The sequence below is a fragment of the Serinus canaria genome, chromosome 1 (assembly GCF_022539315.1).
Source record: "Serinus canaria isolate serCan28SL12 chromosome 1, serCan2020, whole genome shotgun sequence".
NCBI lineage: Eukaryota > Metazoa > Chordata > Aves > Passeriformes > Fringillidae > Serinus > Serinus canaria.
The window spans coordinates 45,673,473-45,686,206 of record NC_066313.1 but is presented as its reverse complement, the minus strand read 5'-3'; positions in this window follow the sequence as shown (position 1 = coordinate 45,686,206).

Sequence of the window (12,734 nt, the reverse complement as noted above, 5' to 3'; positions counted from 1 at the left end):
ACCCTGGGCTGTGCGCAAATGCCCTGCTGAAAAGCAGATCAGGTTGCAAGCCTGACTATTTCTTAACCTTTTGCAGTAAAAATGCAGGAACTGTCCAGTGTCAGTACCCAGACTCTTGGGCACAGGGTTTGGGGAGGATTCAGGGTTGTGGTTTAGGTGTTTTATAGAGAGCCTGAACAAGCACCATAAGTCAGCTCAGTGCTAATTAATGATTAAGCTGGATAACACCAAGCTGCTTCCAATTGATTTTTAGAGGGGAAACAGCAAGCTGGAATCTTCATTTCCATGACACACAGGTGTAAAGAGTGACATGGGCTGCAGGGGCTGGCAGTCTGGACCCACCATGCTGTGGAGCACAAGACCCTCAGCACACAGGACTGCAGCAGGGGACACTCTGTCAGGGACATCCCCAGCCCAGAAATGGTGACAGGAGAAGTAGATGAAGATGGCGATGAAGAGGAGGTGATGGCTGAGACCGGCTCCCCAAGGTGCCGGCACCCTGCTTGGGGCAGGTGTCCCTGCGCCCAGCAGAGCTAACAGTAACACTTCCTCCCTTTAGGGCTCACCCCTTGCACAGATGCCAGCAGTGGAGGCAGAAGTTTGGATGCTGTCCCCGTGTCCGGCATGGGTCACAGGAGTTTCCCCACTCCCCACTCAGGATGCCCATGATGCCCTTTGAACACTGCTACACCGTCCATGGGCTGTATTTGAGGTAAAGCTTCCTTTCAAGCCTCCTTGCCTGCCTTGGCTGCTCCCTGCAGTGGGAAGGTGGCTCTGGGTGGCTGTGGGGGGGGGGTGGGGTTTGCCCGCCTGGTGCCTGGTACATGGGTGACATCTACCGGCCGTGCCTTCAGCTTCGTTTTACGTTTTTGTGACTAAAAACACCCGTGCCAAGGAAAGTGACACTGGAGGCTGTGTGCTGTTTTAACTGCTCGTTTAACTGTGCCAGGGTCAAAGCCGATACATTATTTTCGTAACTGTGCGAAGGCTGTGTGTCTCATGCCACGGACCTTCTCTGGGGTTTGACAAACAGCTGGGAATTCAAATGGAGCAGTGCAAAGCTGTAGGAAATCTTGAAACATGAATGAAGGTTATCCCCCTGTCATTTATTCCCCTGCAATTGAGATTAGATTTTGGATCTATTTCTTTCATTAAGAATTCACAAGCAGTCCAGAGCGCAACTAAAAATATGAAGTAATATTAGTGACGTTTTCTTTACAGAAAATTGCTGCCACTTATTTGAGGATTTGTTTTAGAATGGCAAAATAATGCTCCTTCTGTAATATTTTTTACCTTTTGAAGAGTAGAAGGTAAAATTAGGAAAAAGCACCTGCCTAGCTGTGACCAAAACCCAGAATAATAACTAATCCAACACATATTTTCAAAAATTAAGTACTTCTGTCATTTTTTTAAAAAATATTTCAAGGCTGGTGGCTTTTGTTTTATTGGTATTGGATGAAATATTATATTTAAGCTCCAGATTATAACACTTGGATTCGTGCTCAACAAATTGCCCTGGATGGATACAACTCACCAAGTGCCTGGCTGTGGGCACAGCCAGAAGGCTGGAGCTGCAGCAGTATTGCTCCACATCCTGGCTCTTGCATCAGGCTGAACCTTGCAAATTCTTATCAATGCAGCCGTAAAGAAAAAAGTTGTAAATACACTACTCAAAGGGTCAAATTCAAAGGTGAGTAGAAAGTAAACAACCCTCATACTTTCAAACACTGTGATTTTTAAGCTTTTTATTATTTTGTCACCTGGCATATAATTTGTGAGTGTTTAGGTAAGGTGAGACTGTACAAGCAGTACATTGGCATTCCCACAGTATAATAGCACCCACAGCCACTGCAATATCTGCAGTGCCATAAATGTTAATCCAGCTTGTCCTCTTTCCGCATGTTATTTCTTCACACCTTTAGTCAGCTCCTAAAGCACAAGACTGCACAAGGAGCACCAAACTGCAGAGGAGCCTTGAGTGTTCCCAAGAATGAAAGGCTGGACATGAGCCAACAAGGCTTGTAGCCCAGAAGGCAAACCACATCCATGGCCAGCAGTAGGGGATTCTGCGCCTCCACTCTGCCTTCATGAGACCCCCCCCTTGTGTCCAGCTCTGGGGTCCTCAGCACAGGAAAGACATAGAGCTGTTGGAGTGAGTTCAGAGGAGGGCACCAAGGATGATCAGAGAACTGGAGCACCTCTCCTATGAAGTCGAGAGAGATGGGGTTGTTCAGCCTGGGGAAAAGAAGGATCTAGGCAGACCTTATGGCTCTTTCCAGTACCTGAAGGTGTCTTTTAAAAAGGAGGGAGAGAAACTTTTTGTATGGGCAGATGACAGGACAAGGGGCAATGGTTTTAATCTGAAAGAGGGCAGGTTGAGATTAGATATTAGAAAGAAGTTCTTTACTCTGAGGGTGGTGTAGCCCTAGAACAGGCTGGTCAGAGAAGTTGTGGGTGCCCCACCCCTGGAAGTGTTTAAGGCCAGGTTGGGTGGAGTTCTGAGCAACCTGTCTAGTGAATGGCATCCCTGCCCATGGCACCCATGGGATGTTGGAGCTAGATGACCTTAAAGATGGCCTCCAATCCAAACCATTCTGTGATTCTCATTCTGTCATGGGAAACTGGTTCAGGCTGGGAGAAGGCAGCTTCAAGATCAGCCCTGAACATAAAGATCTCTTTTTCCCTGTTAGCCATTCCCAAAGGACAAGTGCTGAATTACTGTGAATTTCTTAGCATCCCTTCCATGGACTGTGAGTTTCCATTCAATGAGCAGCTGTTCTAGTCTCCAAGGCCACCAGTTCTGCCTCTACAATGTCCCAGTCCTCCTGTGTACTGACTGAACATCTCCATGTACCATCCTGGGGTTCTGCTCTCTGCTTTGATCACTGGGGAAACTCTGTCCATGACCAATTCCTGAAGAATCTTCTGTTTGCTGTGTTGAATCACATTTTCTAAAAGCTGCTTGATAATTTCTCTGAGGGCATCCAATGAGGTGCTTTTCAGATACACACAAAGACTAATTTTTTTTCCCTATGAAGAAAGGTGTCAGGTTTATTTGGTATTACCAACCTTTTCTAGATCAATGTTCTTCCTATTTTTTAAAATTCCTGGTTTATGTCCACTTCTTTGGATTTCATTATTCAGCCCTCCATGGGCATGCAAACTAAAGGGGCCATAAGTTCTTCCTGTCTCCCATACTCCTTCTGAGTAACCTCATCTCAGTCCTCCTTGATTATAAATCTTCTGCAGATCAATAGATATCAACTCCTGCTGTTAAAAATTGCCTTTATTACTTCATTTGTATATTTTCTAATCTAAATCTCTCCTGATTAGCTCCATTTCATCACTAAGAAAACTTCCCCATGCTCCAATGCAGGGTGTTAGCTCATCCATTAGTCACTGCTTCCCCAGCAGTCAGCCCTAAAGATTGGAACACTATAAGCAAGCACAGTATATTTCATGTGTGATGCAAATGACTAATACTATGTTTCGTTTTGTGAGTTATAAAATAAACTACTTCTGGAGATACAAGAATGTAAATCATGCAGAAAATTATTTGTTCAGATTGTCAACCATGTGGAAGAAGAGCATTTAGCAGCTTTAATGTCTGATCTCCAATAATAGACTGGATGAAATTTAATGCAGCTCATCTTGTGGTACTCTTTTGGATAAAATCTGTAAAGAAAGCTCCTATAAGGAAAGCTTCTGCATGTTAACATTCTGCACTTTAATTTTTTTAAGAACATGATTTGGCTCAGATGTCCTTTGGCAAAATTCTCTCTTAAATGTTCTGCTCACCTACCCCCAGCTGACATCTTCCAACCCTTTAATGGTACCTCGCAATTATTGCTTTTGAAGCCCTTTGGAATTTACAGCTGTATAAATGTCAGTACTGTTCTGTAAAAATATCAGTTATGTGAAAATCTTGGAAAGCTGCCCAGCTATGATCCTGCCAGGAATTTGGATATAAGTGCAACATTACTGGTTTGAATTCGAAGGAGATTAGGTCAAGTTGTTTTGATTGATAGTTCCTAATAATCATTCTTTGAGTGTCAGAATAGAGTTTGCTGTGGTTTGTATTTATCCTTTCCTGCAGAGGAAGAAATTGCTCTGGCAGCTATTCCATAAACCACGTTGTTTGGGGGGCCACCAGGTGGTGCCAGCAAGTCAGGGAAACAAGACCTGGACAGACTCAGGGAAATCAGCCTGCTTTGAGGATAACACAACTCCTGGGACTTCTTTCTGTTTCTAGTCGGGGACTTCAATCCCTTCCAGCTGCTCTTAAAATATTTTTCATGTTTTTGTGTCAAACTTCAGAAGCCTATTTTAAGACTCAGCTCAGGATGCTGTAGGGCAGTTGGCATGCCCTCAAAAATGTCCTTTTTATAAAAAGACAAGCACTACTGTTGTTTTTCCTAATTCCTAACAACTGTTTAAAATCAAATGATGTGGAAAATCTAGTGATCTCTATGTCTTAATCCTTCATGCCTCATTTCTTTTGGATTAATATTTGACTGTGACTATTTTTGTTACTTAGTCATTGCAAAAATAAAAGCAAATTCCAGTGCTTCTTTTAAGAAATCAGTCATTCTAAACTGTCTACCAGACTCTTTCTTCTGAGCTGATATTGCTCACATCCTGTTAATCTGTTGTCAGGATATTTCCCATCTTTGAGTCTGGATGTAAAATTAAGTCCTGCTCTAATTTAAACATCAAAACTCACTTGGAGTTTTGTGAGGAAGCCCAGAGGTCCATAGAGAGTGGAGCTGTAGCATTGCTCTTGCCATGGGGTGGTAACAGGGCCAGGGAAATACCCTAGAGCCCCATCATTTCACACAAGCTGGGCAAAAGGATGGGGTACATGGACTGTTTCTTAGCCTTTGCTCATACAGGCAGAAGTAAAAAGAACATTGTAGTGGATCAAGAGAAGGGATTACCCACTCTAACCACCCTTCATTATACCACATCTGCATACTGTATCCAGTTTTGTATTCCCCAATACAGAAAAGATGATGATGGGGATGATGGGGAGAATCCATCAGAGGTCATCATCATATTCCTGGATGTGAGTAGAATTAATTACCTTTGAAGTGCCTTTCTCTCTCCTCTGATTACAGAGGGAGTCTAAATATCTAAAGTTAGGCTATATGAATCTCCTATGAAGTGAATTTCTGAAAGTTGTAGAAGGGTCTGGACCAGAAGGACAGAAAGCCTGTTTTTCTTGAGTGTTTAGCAGCTGCTCCAACAACTGATTTGGACTTGGCTTTAAGCTTGTCCCTGTGAGTGTCCAGTTTGCCAGGCCTTTTTCATTGGCTTCCACCTGTGCAAATGTTAACCTTCAGCCAAGCTTTCATCACAGGTTACTCACTGAATGCATGTAAAACCTCTATATCTATACCACCATCTTTCAGGTGATCCAATCATCATTTCAACTGTAATTTTTGCATTGACCCAAATAGAATAAGTCCATGTCATCAGCTGGGTCAGCTTTTATGGGTAACAGACTCCATAGACCAGAAGCATCCTACAGAGGTATGTGTAGCCCTAAGAAATAAACAGGTGTGATCAGCAATTCCTGCTCTGTGATCTGCATTTGAGTGCCTTGCCAGTTGATGCTGTGATGCTGAGGTAGCCATGGAAGCCAGTACCTCCTGCTCCCAGGGTTCAGCCCCCTAATCCACTCTCATTTTCAAAGGTGGAAGCTGAAGATGCTTGGCAGTGCAGGAAATTAGGCCTCTTGTGCAAGTCTGTAAATACATCTATAGATGCCAAGATGACGTAAAGAAGAAAACAGATACAGCTGTATCTTACATGGCTGCTGCCTTATAGACTCCTGAAACTATTATTGCACACAGCTCTCGTTGGCCACAATTTCAATGGTAACAGCTGTAGCAGAAAAAAACATCCTAGTGTCTTCCTTGCTGCATCTGCAAGACACGAGAAGGGAGAATACAAATTTAAAATATTATTTTAATCTCAAAGTCACAAGATATGTGGTGAAACTCTACCTCTCCTTTAAGAAATGGGTATTCTAGGAAGGTCAAATTGTTAGAAAGCTGTTTGTGTTATTTAGTCATCTCATGATTATTTCAAAATTTTAAAAGAATACAAAGAAATTACACTTTTTTCTTTTATTCTTCTTAGTTTGCCATTCCTGCAAATGTTCTGTGCCAACAGAGCATTCAGCCTCTGTGCATGCAGTCTCCTTCTGTAACAGTGACATTTAGGCACAGCTATTTAAGAACTTGGTGTAAGAGACTCTGCTACAGGTTGTATTTGATAACAGCAGAGTTGCCAAGGAGTCTGTGACCTTTAGTGCGATAAAACAGTGGGATAATAAGGATCAAAACTTAAATCCTGAGGACCTACAACAAGCATGGCTAGTGCTGAGCCCTTGGAGGAAAGGCATCTTTGGAGCTGTCTGTCATAGCCTGCTTGATATGTCACATTAGCATCTTTTCCACGCTGACCCCACTGAAATGTCACAGCCCATTTATTGCATCCCAAACACCCAGTGCATCCAGTGCCAGTGCTCGTGGCACAAGGTTGCATTAGCCCTGAAAGATTTCCTGTGCATTGGCCTGAAGGCAGAAGACAAATAGGAGTGCTCGGTGGTCAGTAAAATTGACCTTTCAGAGCAGCCTTACATTGATTTATCCCAAGTTTTCAGCACCGTAACTTGAGGGAAGTTTTGTGTTTGTATTGCAGAGAAGCAGGCTCTCCTCCAAGAGGGATGGCAGATGTGTGTGTGGGCAGAAACCTCGACTTATCCCTGCAGGAGGAATAATAAAATCATAGAATCATTTCAGTTGGAAAAGACCTCTCAGATCATCAAGTCCAACCATTAACCCAGTACTGCCAGGTCCACCACTAAACCATGCCCCCAAGTGCCACATCTACACATCTTTTAAATACCTCCAGGGCTGGCTACTCCACCACTTCCCTGGGCTGTCTGTTCTAGTGTCTGACCATCCTTTCAGGAAAGAAATTTATGCTAAGGAAAAGAAGCTCCTTTCCACAGGGACAAGGAGAGCAAGTTGTGTAGGGAGCTCTGTCACCTTCTTCACAGAGTGTAGGACTTCCTCAGATCTTGCCTCTAGCATCAACATTTGTTTTCGTGCTTGCATGTGTCAGTGTTTATCAGAAACAGCACTCTCACCTCCAGAGGCAGTGGGAGAAGAGACATGTCCCAGAAGACACATACATATCTGAACACTCAGACCACCTCACTGATGGTCAATGCTACTGCATGACCATGACATAACCTACAAAGAACAGAGTAAAACTTTTCCAACACTTACATTAATGTCATTTTCTGGAGAAAAATTTTACTAATTTTATAGAGAAAGCTTTATAAGCAGTTAATATGTACATGAATCAAAAGCCAAATTATCCTTGCAAACCTTGATGTACAGTTTTCAATACAGGGCAATAAAACCTGGGAAACAGGAGCTCAGTGTCCTTCAGCAAAAACCAAACAAAACCTTCCTTAGTTATTTTAGAAAGCTGAATAGCACTGCATAAATATATTTCCCTCCTTCAAAACGCAGGTCACAGCAGCCTTAATTATCAGAGGGACAGAATGTAAACAACATAAAAATAAATCCTTTGAAAGTTTGCTCTCATTACCACATTTGGCATATTTAAGCATAAATACCATCTGTGTTTATCAAGAAACACAGCAATAGCTGCCGTCTGATCCCACAGTGACACCAGTGTTTACAGAGATTTACAGTAAGGGGCACAGGCAAGGCTTCCACAGAAACTGAGCTTCCCTGAAAGTATTCGCTCAGTCACCAGCTGCTCACATAGATGGAGGCACTTTTGCCAAGAGAAGAATCATCACGGAAGGAAAGCAAAGCCTCAAATCTCTCATGGAACCTTCTTTTGGCTACCCCAAGGAGGCAAATAGCAGCAAAAGTTACTCGCAGCGAAGGATGAAGCCATAAAACACACTTTGTGCTTTGAGTGTTGTGTACCTGCCATGGCGGGAGGAGGAGCATCTGCGGCCCCGGGGTCAGCCCACTGCTCTGCCCCCCTCGCTGGCAGAATGGGCCCCTCCTGCCCTTCTGCCTTTGCAGCAGGCTGGGAATGCTGGAGGGGATTGGCCCTGGCAGACCAGCTCTCAGGCAGGGAGGGAGTGGTTTGTGACCTGATTGGGCGCTGTGCTCTTGCACCAGTCTCTCTCATCCAACTCTGGTGCAACAAGAGATCCGGGGGGGGGGTTGTAGGCACTTGCAGGTGCCAGTGGGAACAATTTCTCTACAGATGCTGAAGTAGCTTGCTCTGCCAGCCACCTGTGCCCATGGGTCTGGACCCTGGGTCGTGTTTATTTGGGCTCTCCTTGATCCTATAGCATCCTTCTGTGCAGAGCCTATAGCAGGCTGAAAAGACAAGGACAAGAGCAGAAGCAAGTCATGCCCTGCTTAAAGCCAGGATGCAATGCTGCCAAGGGGCAATGATGGCTTCATCACAACCTAGACACTGTTGTGTAGCTCAGCACAGACATTTGGAATCCTCCCACCAGCACCAAACTGTCCTATAGATGTGGATCCAGGCAGCTGATCAGCAACAACCAGCAACACATCCTCTGAGAACATGAAGCCCTGAGCTGTCTGAAACACAAAGCCACAGGCAACGACAGGCCTGCCTTCACTGCAGGCTGTGGCACCAGTCTTTGGTTCTCCTTTGCTGACACACAAGATTTAGGCAGACTGCTCATACTAAAATCCCAGTGTGCTTTAGCTTCACCATGCAAAAGAGCTGTGTGAATAAATGTCAACTATTTTTAGATGACAGAATTATGTGAATACATAACAAGTTCTTTAACACTGAAAGATTAGAAGAAAAATACACAGACATCCAAAGCACATCACCTAAATCTGAACAGCCTGGAACAGCATCTGATCTCCACTGCTCTAGCATCATTTGACAAAAACCAGTTAAGAAGACTGATACTAATATTCTCAGCATAATTTGGCTTTTCCTTCTTGTAGAGGTGGCATTGAGTGGCCTGACTGTGATAGAGATACATTGACTGATGCAAAGGCAATCCAATTAAAATTAAAACAAATTAAAAATCCACAGTATTGATGTAAATTTTTTTCAATTCCATCCTGATGGCTTTATGAGAAGCGGAACTGTGAAAGTTGGCAAAAACTGTAGACAGCAGTTTCACTGCCTAAACTCTTTCACCAATATGTCCATAGTATTTAATTTGAATTTTCTGTTTCTTAATTTTCTCTCATTTACCCTAATTACATTGTCAGTGTGCTTGCCTGAGTAATTTTTTTCTATCAACAATGTTTACTCTTCTCAGATATTTACAGACTACTTCTACATCTGCCCAAACACTGTGTTTTACATCAGAAAAAACTTATTCTGCTTTATGATTTCACCTTAGAAGTTGATCACTCTGGTCTTCTCCTGAAATTGTGGCTTTGCTCTGGATTCTGTCATCCCACCAAGATGATGGTCTCAGTGCCCAGTGTACACTCCCAGAAGCTGGGAAGGCAGCAAGGAAGACCTACATGGTAAACACCCTGTCCCAGACAGAGAAGCAATTTTCAACCTGTGCTTAACTCTAAGAATACAAGAAATCCTACTTGCTTTACTGAGATTACATATGCCCTTAAAATAAAACCTTGCTCAGCTGCTGTGCTGGAGTGAGACCAGAGGGTTCTGTTCTACATCAAACCCATTAAAAAAGGTCTTTTCACCCATTTTTCCATGCCAAAATGCATGTGTGTGAGTACAGTTCAGGGTGTGTTTTCTTGCAAGTATTTGATTTGCTGCTCACTGTCACTTCAGTGGCTCTAGATGTGCTCTTGTACCTGTGCTTCTCCTCCCTAAACATTTGGGGTTTATGTATCTTTCCTAAACAGCTTCATACTCCTCCAAGCCAAGACACATTCTTGTTATTTCTTTGTCTGGCTTAAAAAGAACACTTGGTAAGGGGAGGGATGAAGAGGGTTTTACTGACGTGTTTGCCTTGAGAAAAATGACTTACGGTGGGAATGTAGGTGGACTTGTTTCCTGGTGGATTTGTGCTGAGCTGCTGGATTATTTTGTGCCAGCTCCAAGACTTTTATCAGTGGCTGTGGTGGTCCTAATGTACCTGTCTCACAGAACTTCACTGGTATCTGTGAAGACGTTGGTCTTTTTCTCCTGCTCTCCCATGCAGACATTCCCAGCATCTCTTTTTCTCCTGTACATAGCCATTTATTTTTGTGAAATTAATGGGACACATCAGCATATGTCAGTCACAGTTTGATAGTGCAGGAATAAGGTGGAACACCAGCACACATGCTTTTCTGCCTAAACCATGGTATAGCAAGAGCTTCATTTGTGCAGCAAGCTTGGCTAAAAGACTTGCTTGATGAAACAAGGAGTTATCCCAGATGAGTTATGGAGAGTTGTACCATGCTAATCACAGTCTCATTCCTTTTAAGCTAACAACTGACAAAATCAGGGAGATCTGCAATGCTGCATGACTTTAAAGACAGATCTGCTTTACTTAGATGTCCAAGTATGGGCCTCAGTCTGTAAGGCCACTCCTACAGATCTTGTAGCTGAAGCTCTCCAGATCTGGCTGTACACTGCACTGGTAAGGCAGACAGATGCTGGTGACTGCTTCAAATAGAACAAGCTTGAAGATGTGACATCTGTGGTGTGAGGGAAAAACAGTATCAGCATATTTGAACTCCAGGGGACCATCTGAACAGTTGCTACATGCACCAGAGGCTTCATCTGTGATACTCAGACAGTGAAATGGCCACGAGCACAGCACAGAGAGCTGGAAGATGTGTGGGGTAAGAGTGCAGGGCATCCAGCACCCCATGGTGAAAAATGGTATGTGCCAATGGAGCTGCCATCCTGCCCAGCCACAGAGGGCATGGGCAGCCGTAGCTCTACTCATGGTGAGGACACCCAGGCCTGGCACTGCCAGCACTGGTGGAGCAATTAACTGGGACCTTTGAAATACCCATAAACAGCAAGTCTCACCTCCAAGGTGATGGTAGACCTTGACTCTCCTGTCTGTCAGACTTATTTTTTCTTGAGTTGAGATCTCACAAATCTTGTGTTGTTGAGCCCAAGGAAATTTTCTTCTGGGATGGATGATTGCTCCTTTTGGTTCTTCTTTTCACCTAGAACAGATTGTAGAGCAACCAAGTGTGAGGGGAGTGCAGAGGGATGAACCCCATTGACTGCTTACTGTACATGTGAAGTGAACATGTCCATGGCAGTGTGCATTTGCTTGGATAACCTGCCTGCACCTGCAGCTCAGGTGTAGATCCATACAGTCCATTGTTCATTGTACTTGTATGTGCACTGAGTCTCTTGGGAGCTGGACTGTGCCCAGGTGTTTGCTGCACCAAAGGGCGGCTGCTGGGGATAAAAACTGTGCCAGAAGTGTGTTAAGTATTCCACCTGGACAGCTGCAGGCCAGTGGTGGAGGCCCATGTCCTGTCCCATCCTAGTTTGTCTGCACAGGTGTATCCAGAGACCAAAAGGAGGCCCAGGAGAAGAGCAAGTCAGGACAGTCTTTGGCAGAGGTGATGGTGTAAGAGCTGAGCCCTGACCTCTGCAGAGCCAGCAGGAGGTATCAGGTTGGAAGGAACAGGCAGGCCAGAGGGGGAACAACCATGCATACCAGGCTGAAAGGACCCCCCATGCACCTGGGGGCTGGATGAGCCATTTCTTTAAGAAAAATCATCCTCTGGCTCAGAGCCCAGACTCTCAAATCTGCTGTGAATCAAGCTGCCCTCTTTCAGCACTGCACATACCTTTCATATTTCTTTCCCTCAAAGAACTGTTTTGTGATGATTAATGAATTATGAAGGTCACCTTTTGAGTCTTCAGCTCTTAGAGACCTTGAAAGAAAACAAAATCCGGAAGAGTTCGAGCTGAAAGTGTCATGGCAAATGCATCCATTTTACTTTATTTATGATTATGTTCACAATGGACTTATTAAGTACGTTCTTTAAATAAACAGAACTTGAGACTGTTTGTGAAATACTGGGATTTTCTGCCTTAAAACATCTGCTGCCTATTTCTTAAGGACCATTTGAGTAACACTAGAGCACGTACAGATATGCATCTATTTCCTGGAAATTGCTTAAGCATACTTCAAAAATGTAGAAATCTGTACCTTTACCACCCAAGAAAATCTAAAACTACAATGAATGAGACTGGGCAGTCTCTATCTGAGAGAAATTCAATAAATCTACCCTGCACTTGAACTGTGTTGGTATGTGAGATTGGAAAGCTTGCTGGCAGGAGACAGGGAAGTTGACTGTAAGTCTGTATAACTCAGACTAATAATTCATCATGCTGCATAAAGCAACCTGGCTATTTGAGCACTGTGCTTTTTCTAATGGTGTGCCTATTGAATAAACATCTGGACTTGCATCTTCTTCCACAGCTGATGATGCTCTGGATGAGAACTTCCTTTTGAGTGTCCATATCATTATATGGCTAATAATTTATATCCTTGGGGAATCTTCTTTTAGATGCCAAGTACAAAGAGGCAGATGTTAGGAACATCTGCAGGATAAGCTTTTAATGAGATTTGTTCCTTGACAAATATCTTCACGATGTTTGATGTCTCACCCCCCTCTCTGTCTGTAAGAGTCCAACTGCACAATGACATCCGGTGATTATATGGACAGTGTTAGACCTTCTCCAGTCTGGCTGCTTCTTGGCTTTCCTTTTTGTGACCCTCTTCTCTCTAA